General features: G+C 43.4%; 1 pseudogene; it reads right to left on the reverse strand.

Moving 5' to 3' along the window:
• Positions 1–5,371: 5,371 nt before the first annotated feature.
• LOC147750528 (exosome complex component CSL4 pseudogene) lies at positions 5,372–5,956 on the reverse strand (annotated as a pseudogene).
• Positions 5,957–11,254: the final 5,298 nt, after the last annotated feature.

Raw genomic sequence — 11,254 nt, forward strand, 5'->3', positions numbered from 1 at the left:
CCACATTCCCCCATTTCCTTCTGCACCGAAGCCCCCTCCCTCATTTCCAATAACTCAAACACTTTCCGCCGTGATGCTCACCTTACAATTCTCCTACCCGATGTTACCCCTCCAGTGTTTTTTCTCCCCCTCGCTGTGGTCTCTGTTATTGCAGTGAGATAGAGAGCTGCTGCCTTAGTCCAAGTGAAGGTGGCTGTTGGCTGGCCGAGGCTGAACGGCGGCAGACACTAGCACACACCCCCGGGGCCTCCAGCCTCCAGCCATGCCCAGGGCAAACACCCCCGGGGCCTCGAGCCATGCCCAGGTCAAGCACCCCGGGGCCTCAAGCCATGCCCAGGTCAAGCACACCGGGGCCTCAAGCCATGCCCTGGGCAAGCACCCCCGGGACCTTGAGCCATGCCCAGTGCAGACCTTAATGAGCGGCACTGGCTGCAGCTGATCACACGCTGCTTCCAGGGTCCAGGAGTCTCCTTGTGCAAGGCACTAACGTGAAACCAAAGTGCTGCGCAGCGACGTGATGTCAGCACAATCATCTTTCCTCTGCAACCAAATCCTCAAAAATCCTCCAGGGGGCTACATCCCTCATACATAACCTAAAACACCCTGACTTACTTGAACCCAAGTGTGCTACATGCCGCCGCTGCCGGCCCGGGCTGAGACTCGTGAGCAGAGCTGTGATCATGAAAGCTGCAGCTGAGCCCTGAAGACGGCGCGGCTGCCACTCCCGTTTTGACCTGGTACAAACCATAAATCAGTTTGCAATGCTTCAGTTGTGTGCAGCAGGCGGAGGTCACATAGCTCACAGTTTGTCCACTTTATGCTGCCAGCAATTCACCAGGCTCATGCTGCTTCACCTAATGGAGCACAGCTTCTACTACCGTGGTAGCACTTCAAAGTTAGACACCTGCTGAGACACTACGATTATGCGTGACAATGCATTTCAGTGCGGTAATGCGGATTACCACACTGAAATACGCTAGTGTCACGCCTGATGCGTGACACTTGGCAGGCCTGCTTCAACGGCAAACACAAAGCTCTCAAGCGCTGAGGAGGCAAATCCCGTCGCCCATGCCGGGTGGGACCTGGCCTCCTGCAACAAAGCGCTCCCAGGCGCTTCAGGGAAATGAAGCGCTAGGCAGGTGAATACAGCGCTCCCAAGCGCTAATCTGCAGAGAAACACACACACACACACACATACATACATACATAGACACATACATACATACACACACATACATACACACATACGTACATACAAACACACACAAACAAACCCAAACACATAAACACACGCACACACACATACATATATGCACACGCACGCATGCACACAAAGTCACTGAAAAAAAGGACAAATTAACACTAGGTTTCAATTACATTAAACAATGTTCCATGTGTAGCGCTTAACACAAAAACGAATGAATAGCCCCTGACAACTATCCAACACTGCCAGCTCTTTCCTGTATACCAGAGCATATTGTATAATGCTATTAAAACAGAGACTTTTTAGGTCGATCCTGAGCAGCGCATGTGCTGCCCTTCGAAGCACGCTGTATTCAGGTATGGACTTGCTAAGATAAGCTTGCAGTTTTGTCCTATCGCTGAAGGTTGGTAGGTTGGGGAAGAAGTGTCTGGGGCGTCCTTTAAACAAGCATTTGCAATGCAACAGGTCTCACTTTTGCGAAAGTTTAAGCTATTAGCATTGTAAATGACAATGCCTTTTATTTATGTTTTAAAGGCAAAAACATAAATAAAAGGCATTGACATTTGCAATGCCAATAGCTCTAACTTTAATAATGCGAGACCTATTGCATTGCAAATGCTTGTTAATATTTATAAGACACCCCCAAGGTTGGTCCTAAACTTAGGTTCATAGGGCAGGGTGCATTGTATTTAAAATGTAGGAACTGCATACTTAAGTTTTACATGCCCTGACAGTGAAAAACTCCTAAAGTCGTTTTTCACTGTTGTAAGGCCTGTCTATCCCATTGACTGTTATGTTATGTTATTATCATTTGTATAGCGCAGCGTATACGCATAGGTGTCTTGGCGCTTCCGGTTCTCCATACTGTATTGCAGACCACTATTGCTAAAAGAGCCATGTCTTTAGTTGTTTTCTGAATTCAAGGAGAGATGGAATCTTCCTAAGATATAGTGGAAGGGAGTTCCATTCTTTTATGGTATTGTAGCTAACGCTCCTCCCACCCCAGTTCATTTTTTGATCCTGACAGTCGGCATTAAATTAGTGTTGGCCAATCGTAGAGGTCTGTTTGGTGAGTACCATCTGAAAAGGTCCCATAAAAATTCCGGGCCTTCTTTGTGGAGCGCCTTATGAGCAATGCAGAGCGCCTTGAATTTTACCCGCTGACCGACTGGCAGCCTGTGCAGGTCATGAATACCTGATCTAACAAATTGATATTTGGGAATATCTAGTATAAGTCTTGCAGCAGCATTTTGTACCATTTGCAGCTTTCTAACAAGAGTGGATTAGATTTTGATGTATAGGCCATTGCAATAATCAAGTTTTGATAGAACTAGAGAGGTCACAACCCTCTTACTGTTTTTTTGGGGATGAAAGGGAGTATTTTTCGTAGGATTTTATTCATAAAATACGCAGAAGACACCACCTTAGATACTTGGGACTTCAGACTCAATTTGTCATTTATAATAAAGCCAAGATTGTTGGCTTTGTCTACAGGTGTGGGAGGGGGGCCAAGATTGTCTGGCCACCACTATGGGGACCAAGGCGGAAAGAGATAGCCAAACATGATCACTTCCGTTTTGCTCGAATTCAGTTTCAGGCAATGATTGCCCATCCAATTACTTAATTTAATCATACAGTCGTGAAGTTTTTGAGAGTGATTGATGTCCTTATCCACTGTTGAGATTACCAACTGGGTATCATCGGCATAGGTCATAGGAATCAAATTAAAACTTCTAATCAATGGTGCCAATTCAGCCACATAAATATTAAAAAGCGTAGGACCCAGCGAGGAGCCCTGAGGGACACTGCACGGCAAAGTAAAAGGTGCCGATTTGAATTTTCCTATCTGGACTGTTTGAGTTCTTTCAGTTAGGAATGAAGTCAGTAGGGAGAGAGCTTCACCTCCTATCCCTATTGTTTTTAGTCGCTGGACAAGAAGAGCATGATCGACAGTGTCAAATGTTGCGGATAGGTCCAGCAGTATACAACTGCTGACCCACCGCCATCTAGAGAAGACCGAATCTCTTCTGTTGTTGTTATCAAAGCTGTTTCAATGCTATGATTAGCTCTGAAACCAAACTGGCTATGATCTAAAACCTGACTGTCCGCAATAAAGGGGGAGAGTTCTGCATTTAAAACTTTCTCTATTATCTTTGCAGGCAAAGGAATTCTTGCAATAAGTCAGTAGTTTGATGGATTAGTTGAATTCAGATTAGGTTTTTTTAAAAGTATCAATATACATGCCTGTTTCCACACAGTAGGAAAAGATCCCTGTGATATCCTCTGATTAAACAGACTAACACTGGTTTACTATTACATTTAATATGTGCTGCTGTTTGATTGGGAGAAGATATAAATATGCCGTTTACAATCAAATAAGTGAATTTTAAAATCCTCTCTAATGGTGATGTTGGATTTTAAGTTACTATTTTGAAAATGTCACTTTCAGAAAGTTGGCATTTTCTTGTCCCAACCAACTGTGCCTGGGTTATATGACTGTGATGGTTCTACCTTTGGGGTTTGTGTATTGTTTCCAGATAGTAACACAAAAGGGGCTTAGGTGTAGACAGGATGGGCCATCCTGACAAGATGTCTGGAGAGGAGGTAGTTGCACCCAGTCTCATTTACACTTTAAAGGGCATTGCCTACAGACCACACAAAGGATGCTGGCACCAGACCTGACATTTCAATCAGTTGACCAGGGGAATAACTGATCATCTCCAGTTGCAGAGGTAGGACAGGACATCCTGCCGCAAAAGGCTGGAACTAGTTATAAATATTGTATATCCAGAGCCACTCAGCAGAATTGTCCTGGACATGTGGAAGATTCAGAAGGACTGCCCTGCTTCCGGAGGACAGCCTTGCTGCTTGAAGGACTACCTTGCTCTCTGACAAGGAACCCTGGATCTGCACAGTGCCATACATGGCCTGCTGAGAAACGGCAGTGAAGCCAAGGGAATGACTATACACAGAAGTCTGCAAGAAAACATAGCAGTTCCATTTCCCTACCCAGAGATACTCCAAGGGTCACTTGGCCAACCTCCTGTGAGAGCCACAGGGAGACAACAAACTTCAGAGGTCTTCTTAGAACTGCCAAGCTGGCCTTCTTCAACTAGACCGGCCTGAGTCCTGCTGCTGGCTTCTGCTGGTGTGAATAATGATCCCCAAGAGGTGCCCCCAGGTCCTGGACCGGCATCAGAGTGTACTCATCCTGAAGAACAGGTGAAAACCCTGAGGTCTGGGTTCCTCACAACAGCGTACAGGCCAATTCACGCCAAGACTCTTCTGCCCAGAACAACCTCCAACAGAAAGCTCTGGTGAAACTTGCTCTTCCTGCCGACAATGACTGCCCCTGGTGACTGCCAATTCAAGACCTGCACTTCCCGCTACAGCAGAGTTCTTCAAACTGTGGGGCACGCCCCCCCAGGGGGGCGCGACACCATCCCAGGGGGGGCGCGCCTCAACCCTAAAATCCTACCTTTGTTGTCCTCTGCAGCGCAAGTCTTCACCCATTTCAAATGGGAATTTCTTTCATTAGCGAACTCCTGGTGACAAAGGGTTGGAGGGGTGAGGGAGGGGAAATCATTGGGCACGATGCGCCCATGCTTTTGTCAGCTAAGTGCTAACAGTTCACCCTCCCAGGAGGGGGTTAATTGGTAGCGCTGAAATGCTTCAGCTGCAGTGGGAGGCAGGACGTCTCCTCGGCTCGAAAGTAAAGGAATAGACAGTCCTGTTCCTTTGCGTTCGATTTCAGAGCAGAGGAGACTCCTTGCCTCCCACTGCAGCTTAGAAAGTACTTTTATTTGTCTTTACATACAAACATGACACTTTAGTTGCATTAAGAAAGCCTGCAAAAATAAACGGCAATACTCATTTTGTGCCGAATCGGACCCTATTAAACCATTTTCCGAGCAGTATAACCACTTTAGGCACCGAGGAGCAAAAGAATTTTGAGAAACAATTTTTAGTTGGACATGAATCTGCTCATATGCAATCCCTTCCGTCAACCAATGTACCTTTTGCCATGGACACCACATTGAGCAGCAAGACTGTAAATGTCATAGAATAACAGATTTTATTTATGCCAGGAGAGCTGCCAACAGTGCGTAGTGTGCAGCACAGCTCCAAGAGGCGCGGGGAAAAACACTTCTTAGAAATTCAAGTTGACTACGTCTGTTGAAACTCTGGCTGCACCAGGGCCACTTTCCTGAACTTCTTCATGTGCGTCTGCGGGCACTGCATCTCACACCAGCTGATAGGCACCATCTCTACTCCTGCTTCACTATGGGCAACCACCAAGCCCAGCTCGTTCTCAGCGGTTGTCAACAGATATTTGGACTGTGCATCACCAAGAGAAATAACTTGCCAGGACGATGTCACCAGGTTGGAAACTCTTGTACACTACAACCTTGTTTTTTTCAGTGGCTCGAATGTCTTCCTTTCGTATTGTTCCTCTGAATGTATTCGTCAATTGAGTGGATGCAATGTAGAGGATCTGAACTTTGGCAAAGCGGGAATTAAATCTGCACACCTTACAAGTGAAAGTTCCACCCACATCAGGTAGGAGATGGGACTGCGCATCTCTCACCACAGAAACCGTGGGCAACATTCCATTATCACTTTTCTTCATCACATACCCTGATAGGGAGGCATAAATATATACCCATGCCTGCTGTATGTACCACTGCCCGGGTAAAAGTCTTCAAGACTGCACAACCGTTCTCCGGGTATACAGTACCGTGCTGGAGCCATGACCACTAACTGCTCTGCTGGTCCCAAACACTCTAACGCAGCAACGCATGCTCCAACGAGCGTGAACCCACTGCAGCTGAAATAACTGTTCCATAGCTGCCAAGGTTTAAGATTGCAATATGTGACACTTTTATCATTTCACTGTAATTATGAATTACATTTCAACCACTGAGCGACACTTTTCTCACAAGCAAAATCAAGCTGACAAGGGAAATGTATATAAACATTAGAAATGACACACATGCTACTTTAGGAAATTTAATTGTACTATAATTGTTTATTGGAGGTAGCATACAGCTAAATTTTCACATTGCTGAGTCCAGAATGTACAGGACACTTTATCGCGTAATTTGCACATGATGTTATCTGTTTGAGAGCATTTGCCACTTCTGAAATTTGTTTGATACCAGAACAATTATTAGATACTGTATAGCGACATTATGTACTTTAGGTCGTAAGAGGCACTTGTTTTTAAAGCTTGTATGATATTATTTATGTGTTAAATAATATGTCCAAGTTTATTGTTTGAAGTCACTGATTGGTGTAGTTTTAATATGGATGGATAATAATACTGACACCCATGTATTTGCGATGTTTTTAATATGTGTATTTGTGATTGTATATATGGTTGTGCTTTGCAAACCAAATAAAGCGTTTTGAACTGAACTGAACTGACACACATATTGGAGAATTAATTCAATTAATTGACTTGCATAAATTCTAGACCCCTTGGCTTCAGAGTTTATGTGAGTTTTCAGATCTTTAAAAACTATTTCTGTTATTTAATGACAGAATCATACATTGAATTGAAAGTCATAATTGGCTAAATATATTTACGAACAAGCTTTCTGAGAGATTCAGAATACTGAATGGCTTTTAAATGTGACATATTGTTTTCCGTTGCCATGCTGCCACTGGCATTCCTATTTGATTATATTTTCGAAATTCAAAAGCTTTGTATGATTGTGGCGGTATTTAATTCACAGTTCTTCTTACCCCCATGCACAGTTCTCCTTCCGGTCACCTCACTCAGGTAAACTTGTGTGCCATCCTGCTCACTACCACTTGGATCGCAGGTGGAAAAGGCCTAACGCCACTTGATGTCAATTGGATAGTAAAGACTGTGGGCCTTATAAAGTTATTTGCTGCCTCGTCGCCACAGACACATGCATACATGGGTAAAAACGACATCATAGCTGCAGGTTAGCCATGCCAGCATGGTGTTCTTGTCATCACTTGTGGTTCCTGACAGTAGGCCTACCAAAGCAGAAGGTGGTGAGCCCATCCTAAACTAAAATCCCCCATGCTGTGGTAGTGTTCTTCCGTGGTGTGGTACTTTTCTGCCCTACTTCTAGTACTACACTAACCTAGTCACATAGCTAAAAAAAAACTGTAACAGCAATTTATTCACGGCAGCAGCGGATAAATGTTTAAAAACATGTAATTGATAACTACAGTTTAGTTAATAGATTACCTGCTCTATCAAGAACGTAATAATTATTCATGATCGTCACTGGACAGCAGCTGAACCCGGCTGCGGCCCGGTAGGCTTGGTCCCTCCCAGTCGCATGATATATTACCGCCACCGATGTGCCATCAGTCATGCTGCAACCAATGAGCACAGCAGCTTGCTGCACCCACTCTCACTGCAACTGCCCACCCGCCCACCTTTTCTCCCGGCGCTGCACGGTGACCCTGACTCGTGAGCCAGCCAACCTCTTTAGCCCTGACTTTGGATGACTGGTGCAGGTGGGATTTGATACCACATTGGAACCATCCATGAGCCAACTTTACCGCAGATGGTCGAAGGTGTCCTGCATTGACAACGGTGAAAATCAGCCGCAGCTGGCATTAGTTACTGTTGGAAATACCACGGTCAGAGCGGCGAGTTCAGGAGGAGCAAGAACGCAAGTTAAGTAACGCAGGCGGCAGCCGGAAGACTATCGGTAGTGACGCATATAGCCTAGTATTGTGAGTCTGACGGATATGGCCCGTGATATGTATGCGGCGGTCAATTATGTAGTGTACCAGATTCCAGAAATTTCTGTCAGGTGGCGGGGGGCCCAACATCTAAAAAAATTCAGCTGGGGGGGCTCAACCTACAAACGTTTGAAGACCTCTGCGCTACAGCAACGACTATCAACAAGAAGCTGCAGCAACTACAGTTGACCGGCTCTTTGCGCTACAGTGATGACCATCTGTGATGTCCAGCCTGCACTTCATGCTACAGCAACGTCCTTTTGTAACGCTCAGCATACTCCTCACGGCCTCCTCCAATGCTAACGCAACTCTTCGCGCCAGATTCAGAAGGTAACTTTTTAGCCGGACTAACCAAGTCCCTCTATGCAACCCGTGCTCCACTATGGTCAGGCTGAACTTGTAGTTTTCACTGGTCTAGCATGACCAGATCATCGCGAGTGGCACTCTGCACTTTTGAGTGTTACTTTCTCAGAAAACCTTTAAAGTTAATATCTCTGATTCTACTGATTGGATTTTTGTGGTTCTGGTATAATTTCATGTACTCTATTTTTCCAAATGGGTTTCAGATTTTTCTTGTGTTGTATTTTTACTTTATTACTGTTTGTGTGCTGCATAAATACTTTACACATTGCCTCTAAGTTAAGCCTGAATGCTTTTGTGTTAAGCTACCAGAGGGTTAAGCACAAGTTTATTCAGTGACTTTTCTGGTTCACCCTGACAAAGATTGTGGTTGTTGCCTGAATAATCCAATTCTTTACAGTTTCTAATACGACAACCGGTACCAATATAAAAAATAATTGCATATGCTACACTGGGTAGTGCCACTTATATCACAACTTATCAATTATGTAAATCTCAAATCGTATAGGTAGAGAGAAATATGTTCTAAAAAGTATTTGAAGATTTATAGCAATTTCGTTAAACAATTGTTTTTTTAAGTCCACAAATAATTTTTAATAAACACAATATGCATAATATATTAAAATTATATATAGAAGTACAAAGTAAAGTCTGTCAAACAGATGGATGGGGCTACCTCAGAACACATTAGAGTACCATGCACAGTGTTATTAAGCACATTTTATTTAATTCATAAGCATTTGAAATACAAGCGATACATTGCTTACTAGTCTTTCAAATTAAAAAGCATGCAATTCATCATTATTGATGTTTCTGGAACCTCTTCGGGGGGTGGGGGGGGCTCACTCTTTCAGGCACCTCTAGCTCTACTAAAGCCACATTCACAATAATGAAAGTAAGGCCTTGATACCAAAAAGAGACGTCATCACAATAATTCAAAGTGTGGGCAGGGCTAAAATAAAGATAAAGACAATGGGAAACTCCAAAGAATGCACAATAGGAGAGGAACATTAAATCACACCAAAACCACTGGGACCCCTAAAAAAGACCAAACTGTGGTGGTGTCCTAAATCAGTTCACAAACTTGAAGGTAGGAGGAAACCCTGCAAAAAATTCCAATTCTCCTTGACTCCCTCACTCCACCGGATCATTTTCCCCAAGTAGCAAACCCACGAGAATCTCAGTGTCGTGATGTGGCTCTTTTCTGACATCTAGGAGAAGGCAGGTAAGGTGAATTTCAGATTAACCCCTTGCGTTAAGTCATTAGAGCTGATGCTGGTTGGTTTAGATGCATCTCACTGCATGTGACTGCATCTTAGCCCATCAAACTTTGGGAGCTCCATACAGAGAAAACATAGTAGTGCTTTCTTAGCATGACTCAAAATAAAAGTGTTGCAACACAAATGCTAACTATTCATGAGGCAACACTTATTCAAGTGGTGCAGGACTGTGCAAATAACATGAGAGAAAAAAATTAATTTGGAATTTCCATGATAAACAGAACCATGAAGTTGGAAATGGTGCTGATTAATTACACTAACTCTCCTCTAGAAATCTTCAAATATAGCTGGTAAATACCAAACAGTATCTTTATTTTCTAGTGTCTACGGGATAGTTCTGCAAATACATTGCCTGGGTTTATTGAAAATTGATTTGCAATGAAAAATGGGAAAAGTAAATGTGCTTACTGTGTACCATGGGCATCATGTTCCAAGAATTATTAGTGAAGTCCAGGTCAAGAAAGTAGCCTTGCCCTCAGAGGCTCTGTGCCATACATGGCCTGCTGAGAAAATGCAGACCACCATGATCATGATCCTGGAATTCTCACTTTTCTCTACTGTTCGGATCCCATTTGCTTTGTTTTTTCTTTACCTTCACATTAACTATCTTGCGCTCTGTCCTCTTTTTACCCTCTCCATCCACTTCCTTGTCTGACCCTGCCTCTTGCTCATTTATGCACTTCTCTTTCTCTGCTTCTGTCTCCTACTTCATTATCGTTATGCACAAAGCTTACTATTATCCCTGTTCTTCTATTACTCTTTCTCCTCCCTCATATCTCTAATATGTATCGTTTTCACTCTCTCCCTCTATCCTTACTTCTAGTTCCTCAGCTTGTTTTATATTATCTTCACCTCTTCAATTGCCCATCCTAGTAACTCAGCAATTTGATTCAAGTTTCTTCCTCCTTTTCAATCTATCATTCTATCATTTTTGCTTATACTTTCTTATTCTCTACCTTTCTTAGTCGCTATTTCTCTTGTTTTTTTGTTCCTATTCTTCCTCCTCCCACTAGCTCCATCCTCCCTCAATCTCCCAGGGCAGAAAATGAATTCATCACATGGTAAGCTAGTACTGTAAAAATAGCGCCCACTTTGAGGGTCTGGTCTTCATTTTTGTTCAAAAGAGCACTTCCTGAGTTTTATAAACATATATCCGTCACCATTTATTTAGATGGATAATTAATAATGGACGATTGCTAGGGGACCACAACACCTAAGATTTCGAAAACTATATATATATATATATATATATAAATATATATATATATATATGAGAGGAATAAGCACCCTTTTTGCATCTTATTTGCTGTGGATTACCGTTTTTGAGAGCGCACACTATTGGAAACTTGTTGTGTGGAAATTGACTACCGGCGTGCTCCGCCGGCGAGTGCGCCAACTCTCGAGGGGCCCCAGCAATCAGAAGGAGCATTTTGTTTGTATATATATATATATATATATATATATATATATATATATATATTACCTACTGGCGATAGCCAGTAGGTATATATAGTTAGGATTTTTTCCCTATGGGATTTCTGAAAATTCTATGTCTAATAACTTTGGCGTTTGTGGACGGAATTGGCTGAAATTTTCAGGAAAATGGCACATTTTGTTTCTGAGCAGCCCCTGAAAATTTGGGGGGGGTTCTTCAAGGGGGGGCCGAGAAAAAAGGGGG

Source organism: Lissotriton vulgaris, chromosome 1_1, assembly GCF_964263255.1.
Source record: "Lissotriton vulgaris chromosome 1_1, aLisVul1.2, whole genome shotgun sequence".
NCBI lineage: Eukaryota > Metazoa > Chordata > Amphibia > Caudata > Salamandridae > Lissotriton > Lissotriton vulgaris.